Source organism: Lineus longissimus, chromosome 18 (genome assembly GCF_910592395.1).
Source record: "Lineus longissimus chromosome 18, tnLinLong1.2, whole genome shotgun sequence".
In the NCBI taxonomy this organism is placed as follows: Eukaryota; Metazoa; Nemertea; class Pilidiophora; order Heteronemertea; family Lineidae; genus Lineus; species Lineus longissimus.
The window spans coordinates 15,230,986-15,243,638 of NC_088325.1; the positions used below are offsets into that span (position 1 = coordinate 15,230,986).

A 12,653-nucleotide genomic window follows, 5' to 3' on the forward strand; every position below is an offset into this window, starting at 1 on the left:
TAATCTTCTGTCATAAACGGTCACATGGAGACTTCAAATGTACACTTCGGTTATTGGGGCTCTCTTAATAGTGGCTGTAACCGGGGGCAGCACGCATTGCGTAGCATAGCAGGTCCATCAACATGGATCGATTTGTTACAGTGAAGTTGTTAAGGTACACATAATGAAAAGAAGTCAATAACGCTGGTTTTAAGAAATGTCACATTTTACTGCGGCGCTGCAATCGTCCAAGAACAAGAATGTGTTGTATAAATTTGAATACAAGTTCCAAACATGTCATTTAAACTAACAATAGGCTTGCAACATCACTGAGAAGGAAACTTGTTATTTCTTATCAATTCAAGAGAAGATTTCCTTTGCCTCTGCATTGACATCTGGTAGACTTGCCTCCCTATATGTGCCTCCAAATACAATAGCCTGATTCTGCCGGCCTCGGGGTTTGACTACAACAGCGAGCGTGTGGCAAGAATCCCAGTCTAAAAGGACACCCCATAAAAGCTACATAGTTTCGATTTCGACATGTAGATGGCGTCTAAACACTTTTGATTGGCTAAGCACTCAAGGGGACAGCGACGGGGGTTGCTGGCGGTGAACGTTCGAAGCTTCTTTCTCCATATCAACTGTAGGTCAATGCCTGATATTACTTTACAGCGGCGGGTTCGAATTCCATTAGAATTGGTTGGTGACGTATCAATCGTTGGTAGATTCCAAACTTTGATGTCATCTGAAGAATAAGATAACTTGAAAGCTACGGCTAAAACAGCTGAGAAGGTCAGAGAACTTAAAAACAGCTACTAATCATTGTTAGTATGTACAACAATCAAAGATAAAAATGGTGTTATCAGGTATCAATGTGTAACCCTACATCCGGTGCGTCATCTACCAGTGTTTCTGCGTCTGCAGAAATCTCTCTCCAAAACAACGAGAGACGTAACAGCTCGGAAATGGAGATTGGTATATTCGTTGGGAAGATTGTTGTGTCCAAAAGATTTTTGACTGCCAGAAAGTGTCTTACCTACGCAGTGCAACTGCAGCGAACAACGTTCACACCTTTGAACTCTGCACCCGTGGCTTTCTCTCACGATGTTGACGTCAGGGTAGTTGTTCAAAAGCCTTCAAAAAGATAAATGGAGTTTTAAAAAATATATAAAAATGCTCTCAGGAGCAGTTTGAACTCTTTTATCATTGGTGTATACTGTTGTAATAGCTTCGAAGCAATTGTCAGATGAAAGACCAACATATCTCACGCCAAAAACACCTAACAGAAACTCACTCGCCACTTACGTGGAGTAGATGCTGCAGTCAAATAAAACGGACTTTCCAGGGCATGAGCCTCCCGGATTGACACCAAGTCCAGTGGCCGGAAAGCTGATATGGTGGTGAGTGAGGCCTGGTCCGTACAGACACGTGAGCTTACTCTGAAAGAACATGCAGGGCATATTAGCACAGTCACCATCATCGTCGTCATCGTCGTCATCGTCATCATGATGACATGACTTCTTTTAAGGGGAACACTGACAGAGAAAGATGTCACCCTTGTACTCTAACATTCGCGAGATGATGAAGGAAACATTCAGGAAAGGAAACCTACACGTAAAAAATATAACACCGAAATGAATCTTAGACCGCACGAATGCATAACCGGACACAAAGTCTGAACTTCTGCCAACCCCGGCACTGATTCGACGTTTTCAAATGAGTATTGGCCAAGCTGTATTCGATACTAGTAATGAATTTCCCGAGTCTTGTTATCATCGCTATGTTTCCATGAAACAAGAGTATTACAGCAGCCTCTCTGTAACAAATCCATCACACTCTTGCAACGGAGAGGTGTGAAGAGCAATCACAAAATGCGGCTTGAGATCTCTGCTGCCAATAACTTCTGGAAGAAATGTTACTCATAAGTACACGTATCTCTACCGGGCGACTGCAATGACGGACCTGAATTTCCAGGGAAAACATTCGCCTGTTCGCTGTCAGCGTTGCCTTTGAGCATTACATGTCAAATGCGATGAAAACAATAACAAAACAGTATGTGATAGAGCAAAGGAACTTTTATAAAATCAATGTTTTTGTTATTTGGCAACCATTTTGAACGTTGGCGGCCAGCTTGGATTTGAGGCAAAGTCCATGCAGCGAGGCTAAAACCGTCAAGGAGAAAAACCATCGAGAAAACATTGACTGGAACTGATTTGATAGCGCTCTGTGTTTCCCTTATCACTATACATGTGAAAAGATTTTTAACTGTTCTTACCATTACAGCGCCATCCACATCATTCCTTTTCGTGCTCATGCATGTCCCGTTCTCCAACAGTCGCGACCCGTCTGAAGAGGCCATCGCTACTTCGCATCGTATGGGAACATAATCCTTTGGGCAGGGACTGCTCAAGCTCACAAAATTACCTGACTGGACCGCAAATTGTCCGTGCAGGAACTTTACTCCGTCTGCATCTGTGGGGAGAAACGTAAGAGGCTCATTAAAACGATGTTTGAGTGTAGCCTCCCCATCTACACGCACGCATGCGTATTAGGCACCAAAACAAGCGCACGTACGCACGCGCACTACCACCTCTCCTCCCCACCCGCACACACAAAACAATGGCTACGGCCTTGATGACGTCGTCCGGATGATAATGGTGAAACAAAATCAAAGCCGAGTTTGCCTCCTACAATCCTGTAAACCACGATAACAGTTTCCCTTCATTTCGTTAATATCGGGTGAGAATAAAGATGGCGCTAAACTCATCGGCAGACCAATCTTTCGTATGAACATGGCACAAACGTACCGAAAAATGCCATCGCCAACAAGAGTAAAAGCACTCCTTTATGAAACATCGTCCTCGCCGCGGGCTGCCGTCCTCAAAAACCAACTGAAGCTAGCAAACGCAGGACAAACGCCTAATTATCTTTTAGGATTAGAGCCTGTTGACAAAGGTTATCCGGCCTGGCTTCAAATCAGTAAGAAATATCCACGTCCATGTAGTCTTCGATTCAATCATCCTCAAATGAATAATTAAGTGTCAGTCCATGATACCACCATGCAGGATCATGCAAATGGTGGCAAGGTGGGGGGTCAACAGATCTAGTTGTAATTTCTACCACAGACCTGTCCTAGGGTACTATGAAGGCTGATGGATTGGTTTCGAAAATAACCCCACAGTTTTGGGGTACGGCTGTTAACCATTTCCTACTCATTTTCCTTTTAAAAAAACATGCATTATCCCTCAAAATAGGCTAAGTCTTTTGTCAATTTTCGTGCATCAAACAGAATTATCACTAAACACCGCCTATTGAAATTGAAAGTACAGTAGAACCTCCCTTAGCGGACACCTCTCTAATAAGGACACCCTCTCTATTAAGGACACTGGTTTTGGTCCCAAATTGGTTGTTACCATTCAATTTTACCTCTCTAATCAGGACACCTCTCTATTAAGGACAGTACTTTTCAGTCCCAAGGGTGTCCTTAATAGAGAGGTTCTACTGTACATGATCTGAGCTACCTTTTCATGCCTTTTGTTTTGCCCCAGGTACATTTTAATGACAGGTACAGTACGTCCCAAAAACAATGCAATCTCAAATTTCAGTAAAAAGGCAATTTTAACTCTCCTTTAGCTCCAACACTGCAGTTTTTTAGGTGATGCCACTTCCAGGTAAGGAAGTCAGAATGCTGTTTTTTAATTTGCAAAAGAAAAAATTCCGGCCGCCCTTACGGTTTTCCGGTGAGGGGGTCGAGTCGCGCCCTTCTCACTGGTGCCCATTTTTTGCCCATTCCCTCAGATAACTGACGAAATACACATGCTTTCCAAATAAAATTACATTTTTAACTCACACAACGTAGTGAGTGTAATGGTTACGTATGTGTATAAAGTGTAAACAAAATTCATATATCCATCATGTCCATCGAATCTGAAAAAATTTGTGCAGACCCATGACAGTTCCGGTTCCGGTACAGTTTGTTGCATTCCATACGGGCCGCGCTTGCCGATCCTGCTTTCACGACGCACCGCAACCACAGTTACCATGATTCCCGTTGTTGACGCAATTATTTCATGACGTCATGAGCCATTGACCAATCACGCAAGTAGATTTATTCACACCGGCGCCACTGTCTTGAAGTGTATCTAAAAATCGTCTGCTACGGCGGAGACAGTTGTGACATTTCATTGCAGACGTGTCGTAATTTATGCTCGGAAATGATCGGTGTGGAAATGATCAGTGATATGGTGCACTTCAGGGTGAGAGGTTCTAACTTGGGACAGCCACATCTCATACTTAGTGCCCTCGATAGATCAGTACACATGTAACCACTTAATGCCCGATTACACACGCTGTTTACTACTTATGGTATTTATTATTAGTTGACAGTTACGAGAGAGAATTTCGCCTTGTCTATTGAATATGAGCGTCTCCAAGGTTCTGTTAGGCCAATGCCTCCACAATGTCAAGAAAGTTATAGAATTACAAAGCACAGCCACCAAGTTCATCAAAGAGGCAACGACACTGCTCAAGCTCACAAAATTACCTGACTGGACCGCAATTCAATCATCCTCAAATGAATAATTAATTATCTGTGTACCTGGTCAGTTTGTGCGACAGTTATTGGTTTTTCAGATAAACGTCCAGAACTATAATTATTTTTACGGGAGGGGGGCGTCAACTTTGACGAAAATGATTAATGATGATGATGATGATGATGATGGCGACGACAATGTGACGATGACGAAGCCGACGTGACGATGTTGATAAATTGACGCGAATCTCTGACTATTTTTAGTTCGATGGTTGGGTGTCCGAATACGGTACCCCCCCTCCCCCCTTGGCAAATGCAACTGATCAACTGCTATAATGAATAAAGAGGTCAAAGCTCTTGAAGTGCAAGCATCAAGTGGGCAAGGAGGATTAGGATTTAGGTAAACAAGCGTATGCAATCTGCAACACTGGCAGACAAAGGGCCCTGCGGCGGGGTGATCGTATCAGTTAGGGTCCGTCGTCCGTGAGGGAAGATTCGAAGAGGTGTGTTCATTCCGTTATCAAGCCGCCCTTCGAGAGCCGTTTCTCGAATTTTCGTTTGGCCACATTCAGCGTGGATGGAATTAGGAATCATAACAAATTATCGCATTTCGATGGTCGTATCATAAATGATCACCCTTGTATCTGTTTCTTGTACACTGGTCATGGTATTTAGGATCCAGCTCATCATTGCCCAAGTTGCTGAATGATGCACACCACGGCCGCTCAGTTCTGCACAGTTGTTGAGAGAACATTAACATTTGGTGAGTTTCTTCTTGCAGTTCTTGCAGTTGTAAATTCGAGCAAATTGGTCAAAGCGCAGCTCGATCGGGTGTAACATTCTGAGTGTTTCCCTCTCTGTGTTTCCCCTTATTGTTTAGGAAACTGGAAAATGATTTGACACGATTTTCTGTATTCCCGGCCATATTGAAAAGCCATGGTAATGGTCTATCTAGCCTTGAGGCTGGTTAATACACGAAGTTCTAGCTGTTTATTGTATGGAGACACTGAAATAGTTGGGAACATCCACAGATGTTACACCGGGTTACAGTCACTCCGGGTCCAGACGAGACTAGAGAAGCGCTTTGGCCATTGCTGATTTAGATGCATGTATTTTGATATTCAAGCGCCTCCCGATCCCCGTTTGTATGTTCCCTATAGGATGATGTACACATTGGCCGACATGAACAGCTCCTCTAGATCTGATAAGATCAACAAATCCAAACTGTAACCGACCCTAATCCGTCTGAGAAAAAAATCAATCCAAGCAGAAATTTCATGCTTCTTTGCGAATCACGGAATTTTTGTCAAATCCTTTCAACAGACGGGTAAATATTTGCCCTAATCCCGCGACTCTCGGTTGAAAGACCTAACCCGATTAAGGATCATCAATGCTGCCTCTTATCCGCGGTCCAGTGGTCATGGGTATAGAGCAACCCTTTTCATAGTGTTTGAAAACATCTCATCATCTCATATAACCATTGACAAAAGCCGCGAACGATGCAAAAAGTGTTGGCCCTTGCAAACAGACCGATCCGTGTTTTTCAACAAAATCCTATAATTGCAATAACTGGAATGAAAAAGCCCGGAAATCATCTCCCCTTTTCATAAAAATGGAAAGAATAGCTTAAATTTGTTTTTTCCAAAGATGTCTATTAAGTAAACTGCGCTTTTGTTGCAAGTTTCTTTCAAGTGCTACGATTAGGAAGCGCGCTGTCAGATTATGTAAACAGTGCTAACGGAAACAAAATGGCTGCCCAGCAGGACAAAATGGCCGCGCAGCCGCATGGGCGTTTTTGGGAGGCGACCCACGGTGAAGCAACTGTTCATACCTCCTAAGACGAAACAGCCAAGACCCAGCAGTTGATTCCACATGTTTTCGTGCATTGCAATGCACTGAGGACCATGCAGTGAGTCGGGCCAGAACATCCTCCCATAGCAGGTCTTTGGATCGACCCAAAGGCCTGGTGTTGGAGGACTGGCCTGAAGCACAGCCACTGAGAGGAAGCACTGATATTCTCTAATAGTTGTCTCACATTGGATGTAGAGTGCCCGTAATTAACTTTCCCACGCTGCAGTAAAGAGTCAGCCATGTCAACATAAAACATGACAATGTCGAGGTGACAAGAGTAATCCTTGTCTGGCTCTCTCGTCACGGGGCTGAAGGATGTTGCCCCCTCTTCTTGTGACACTAAACCCTCTCAGAAACAAGCAAAAGTCAAGTACCATTCAGCTGATTGAAGCAGATTTGCTTTTTTAGTTAAAAATAGAGCAATCACTTAGCAAATGACTGGCTATTGGTGCGTATCTCTGATGTTTATAATTGACATTCGACGTCGTGATTTCGATTCTTCGTTGCTCCTTGTTCAAGGAGAGAGATATCATCTTGACCTACAAGGCCTAATACTCTAGTTCATGTATAGCCTGGGTTGTTGCAGTCAATAGTAGATGCTGTACAAACATGGGGTGACGTGATAGAGCTATTCCTTCAAAAAACAAGAAAATTGGGGATGTGGGGGGAGAGGTAAGGCTACCAGGGTCATAATCCGACTTCAAGCTAAATCCTGTCGAATACAATACAGAAACTGAAGGGTTTATAGCTTGTCCATCTCTAATAATTTGCATTCCTTTCTGTTTTGATGGGTAATGTTTTGCAATGTGGGTGGCGTCTCTAAATTAGTGCGTTTGAAAGGAAAGCAAATTCCTCAAATATTCCTCTCTTAGCAACAGGTTCAATTTGAAAAACAGGCGTTATTTTTTAGGATCATTATCTTTCTAGCGCTCTATTCTACCCACCTGAACCTGAAAGATCCCATCATATTTCTAAATTATTTTCTGGAATTCAAATAAATGTCGATGCCCGGCTCCAGGTTATACTATATCCTGGTATTGTGCTGAAATATCGTATCGTATTGAAACGTGATGGGCCTAGGACGCGGTTCATCACCGTCTGCTCATCCATTTGCCTCCGGCCTCGTTCCCGCATCACTAAAACCCAAACAAATCTGTTGACACAACCTCTGTACCAATTGTCGCATCATATTTTATTGTGGGAAAGCAAATATTATTTGATAGAGCTCTCCTCAGTGGCCTGAGGACAGGACCCATCCTGACTAACCTGTTCCCCGGAAGGCTTGGTATGAATCCCCGAGTGATCAGAGCGTCAACTTCAATGATTCTGTGTGTCGAAGGGTACGAGACTAAACAAATGAAACATATTCATGAAAAAGTTCAATGTTCTTTTATGACCGTTATTATCAACTTTTTTGGCGAGAGACATTTCTAACTGTTTAGGCTACACGTTTTGATGTTTTTTGTACTGTGGTCTCGGGCACGGCGACCCAGACATGTTCACAAGACAAGATACAGCCTCATTTGTCGTATTAGCAAATCTTTTCATGAGGTGCGAAGCAATATTAACCTCAAACTACTCTTAAGTGCGAAGGCAACGCCCATGAACAGTGCTGAACCCCCAGAGAACAATATGACCGTTTAACGGCCGATTTGCCCCCTTTTTGTTTGTCCACACGACCCTCCTTTCGGATTTAAAAAACGGATAAAGTACTAGCATGCGCCGCAGGGGTCATTACGCCCTTTTGGCTGTGTGTAGATACTGTCATGACTGTGTTACAGGGATTAACTGTTTTTTCTTAAAGATGACTTTAGGGGAACAGTGCGTGTAGTGAGAGGGACAATTTATGATAAAAGGGACCGTAAAGTACCACCTGTAAAACACCTAAAGTGGCATATGGGCATTCGGAACATAATACACTTTACTATTTCCGATGCCTTTTGGTAATCAAATGTAGTAGAAGATTGTACCCAAGGAACCCGCCAAACTGCTCTAACCTTTCTTGTACTGGCATTGGTTTCAATACTATTGGCATCGTTTTGGCCTTTAAAAAGAAGCGATGATGCCATCTTGCCCACATTTTTCTCCCTGAAGGGAAAACTGTCAAAAGTTGCATTTGCCGAAAAGAGCAGCGAAATTCTGCTACAAACATTAAAATCAACACATTCTCCTATGTGTCGCAAGCAGTTCATGTAACACGTACACGCCGCGCTCGGGTGACTAATCATAATATGCTCGATTAGATAATTAATTGACAAGATTGAATAATAATCGGATTAATTGATTAATAATAGTTTGTACGGGCCTTGCGAACGCGCCCGAGTCGTAGTGTCAGACGTGGCCACGAACGCCGCGTGTCACCAGAGGGCTGGAGATTTCTCTCGAAACATTTTCATATTCCTCGATGATCTAACTATTCATTCATCATCAGTTTATTGATGTTTTTTTGAAAACGCCACAATTTGTTTCACTCGACCTCTGGAGATCTCTGTTAAAACATTACATGTTAAAGACCATGGATATACATTAAAAAAACTGACCTCTGACTCTGTGAACTCTTATCAACAACTGTTGATTCGTTGATCATTGATGAAATTATTATTTTAGAAAGTGACATGTTTTGTTATGGTCAGACAGAGTCAATTCATTCACAGTCATTCATAGTTAATTTGGCAAATGCAACCAGATAACAGCCTTTGAAACAATATGCTCCTGGACAGTGTAAAAGAAAACGGAGTCCCCAGAAAGTTGAGACCTCTTTGCTTGGCCACGAATAAGACAGCAACTAAGATTGATATTTCAAAATATGTCTGTACTGTGATTGGCAATCGAAGAAAACAAACGTCTGCAATTCGTTTATTGTTCCCTATACATGTTCTTATTAGAGGGGCTGAATGATGAAAAGAATCGGAAAGAAATTGGTTCCATGAAATCATTTGGCTTGGGGTCAAACTAATCACTTGCTCATCTGCAGCACTATTTTATCGACCACGCGATTCCTACGATTAATATGATCGGTATTATTCGATAAAAGCAGGAAATTATTAAAGTAAAATTTGTTGTGCTAAGCGCAATATGACTGACTGTAAGTCGAATAACTTGGCTTTGGGTTGAAACCCCGTGAATCCTGGCACCCAAACTGTAGCATCTACAAAGTCCCGCTCCCCAATCCGTCAGTCTCCCGGCGACTCACGGCTTGGCGACAAAAACAGATTCCATTCTAATATCATTAATATGTTTACAAGGCGAGAAACAGTTTTAATTTGCTTCCACTGACCTCAAAAAGTCCATTAACACTTTTCTTTTAATCGCTTTCAAAACTGTATAATCGTGAAATAAATTGTTAGTTTGGCAAAACAAAGGGTTTCGCACCATGCGGGGTGTCGTGATTACGTCACGGGGTTGGTGCGCTCTAATTGGCTGAAGCAACGTGCGGTCAGTTCAGTTGCATCCTGGGGCGGATTTAGGGGGTGTGGGGATAAAACCGGCGAGTGTAGCTCATGGCTGTCATTTCAAAACAGACAAGGCAGTACTCACTTGGGATATATCTAGCACTAGTTATCGACGTTTTTATCGAACATTCCTCATCAGTTATACATATTTTGGATACAACCATCAACAACAGCATTCTTTGATTGTCTTAAATCGGTGAGTTATTTTGTATTGAAATTGCATATTTCATGATATTGTTGCATTATTGCATTTCAGTTTGCTATTTCTAATCCGGATTGTTAATCTCCATTCCGATCTAAAGTTGATATTTTATTGATCACAGAACAAATTGATACACTTGTGTTCATCCATGGAAGGAGAGAGCATCAGTTTTTGGTTAGTCGGCAAGATAGGCCTAATGCTTTCAAACTGAACACCCCATCATAGGCTTCTGCAAGTAATTCAATCGATAGAAAATCCATAAAAAAGGACCATATTTATTCAAATTACTTCTCTCTCAACTCTATTATCTTTCTAATTCACTGAAAGTGGATTTTTATTCTTTTGTTTTTCTGTCTCATGGGCATCCTTCGGCCAGGGCGGTCCCCATTCCCGTCCCCAGGGCATAGTTTATTGCCAATGCGCATGCATAACGTATGCGTGGGGCGAGATATGTTGGCTTTCCTTTCGAGGAAGAAAACCCGTCTCAAAGATACTGCCAGTCGCAGAAATACACGTGTCCATGTATGTAATATGTGTCATGGGGACAAGATTAGCGCTAACCACGCCGTGGTGACAGCGCGGCCATTTTGAATTCCTATAAAAACACGAAGTGAGAACATTAGTTGTTTGTTCGATGTTGATCTCCGCCATGTTTTCACAGGAGGAAATAATAAACTCTTATGTTGACAATGATATGCTCCATTTGAGTTATTTGATCACGAATTCGTGTATTTAATCAACTATTCTTTGTCTCCTAACGGTTCTCATTGAATACAACAAAAACATGTCAAGTCAACAACGGAAACAACAAGGATGAGACAGGGAGGCTTGAGACAAGTTGTTGACATTGTTTGATAAAGCCAGGGTTGTCCTTGTGATGCTAGGGTCAATATTCCATCTGGGGCAGGTGTGTTTGGGAGGAGGAAGTGGACTGTCTGTAACTTATCAGTGTATGCTCTCAAGCTAAGGTCACTCGTTGCCCAGTTTTAAGGTTTCATCCTTCGAATTCCACTCAGTTCTACTGGTAAGCTCGTATTTTGTTTTTGCTGATGTTTGTCTATCTCTTAGTATGGCATGTCTGATAAGCTGCTTTGTTCCGTATCCACTGTCCAGTGTGCATTTGTTTGTTTTTCGGGTTTACTCCCGAGCTTGAGGTCGAGGAGACTTATTGACCAGTTTCAGTTGGGCTGGCGTTTTCAGTTTTAAGCACCTGTGATCAAGGTACGCTTATCAACCTTTTGCCTCCAGTATGCTTCCGCACCACACCCATCCAAATAATCGCGAGGTATCACTTCCTGCAGTTTTCTTTGCCATGAAGGGGTCACGCTGATGTCACTGACAGGTATGAAGGGCTCCAGTCGCACCGGGCCCTTCCCCCAGGGACAAAATATCAGATAGTAAGCAAGATGCACTCAAGCAGATAACGAGTCCCTATTCTTCCGACGTGAGACAGGCCGACTGTCTCATTTATACTGTAAAACGATATGTAATTTCTTATTAATTGGTTTTAAAGAAGGGGCGAAAAGGGCCAGAAGACATCATCACTGGGACTCTCAAAGTGTTGTTCCGCTTTAATGGGAATTTGAGTGGAGCGTAAACGATTCTTTTCTTTCATCACGCCCCATTTTGACAATTTAAACGCCTGCATTGAAGATTGTTTGTGGGTCATATGATATTCAAGCAGGTATGCAAGAGGAGAAAAGTGTCGAGGCGGCTGGGCTGCTTCTCTAATGTCTTTCGAGTCACGTAGTATAGTTCCGAAGAAAATACGTTCAGAATTCGTGAGCAACATTGCAGTCTATGAGCACATCAGGACAAACACATCATCATCACGGAGCATGTGAGAAGTCGTGATCTGGGAAATGCTCCAACATGTACGTAGATTGTAAAGCGCTTTGAGAATGCTGTACATGTAAAGCGCTCTACAGAACTTGTAGGGTTTGCGCAAAGTGAGATGATGCTTTCGAACTTTAAGCCTAATGTAGCTTCAAGTCTTGAAAATACGAATCATATGAAACATGTTGAATTCAAACTTTCCTCTAACTCTGTTTTATCCAATGCATTAACGCCATCACTCTTCTCACGAAGGTATAGGGCAACGTGTTCTCATCGCCTCAAGCCCCAGTCGGAAGGCAAACAACCGAAACGGTAACAAAACCGTTAAACAAACGCGTTAACGCTAACCCTCTCGAGAAAGTTAAATGACCTTAATTAGCTTTGAGATTATGTGGACCGTGAGTAGATGCAGTATCTACAAGGTCCATTATCAATGGAGTGAGTCCACAAGCCACGGACTAGCGCACTCGCAAAATTTAAAATGATACACGCCGCCCGCATGCAAAATCCACAAATTTTCCGAATCACTGCCTGAATGTTCAACGGACAAATTCCCTCTTTGATTTCCACGCGTATGACAAAACAAATAGTAGGAAGTAGGACAATGTATTGAAGATGTGGCCAAGTGATAAAAAGATTTCTTGTGATAATTGTGTTTCCAAGTTTTCCTCACCTGGTCCTACCTGGTAGGGGTAATTTTCGTGACAAAGGGGAGCGTGAGATCCACGCGGCTACATTCCATCACTCGCCGACGAAGCGTAATGTCGACAACCAGGAATTACTTTAGGCGCAACTGGACCTA

The 12,653-nt window shown here is 42.7% G+C and overlaps 1 protein-coding gene and 1 long non-coding RNA gene across 2 annotated transcripts in view; one reads left to right on the forward strand and one right to left on the reverse strand.

The window, feature by feature from the left end:
- LOC135502340 (gamma-aminobutyric acid type B receptor subunit 2-like) overlaps window positions 1–12,653 on the forward strand; it is a 71,853-nt gene that overhangs the window by 45,527 nt on the left and 13,673 nt on the right. The gene's annotated exons all lie outside the window — the stretch shown is intronic.
- LOC135502350 (uncharacterized) lies at window positions 1,303–2,942 on the reverse strand. Its single transcript, XR_010449757.1, has 3 exons — window positions 2,787–2,942; window positions 2,255–2,451; window positions 1,303–1,418 (listed from the first exon to the last, which is right to left on the reverse strand). It is a non-coding gene; the product is annotated as an uncharacterized LOC135502350 (long non-coding RNA).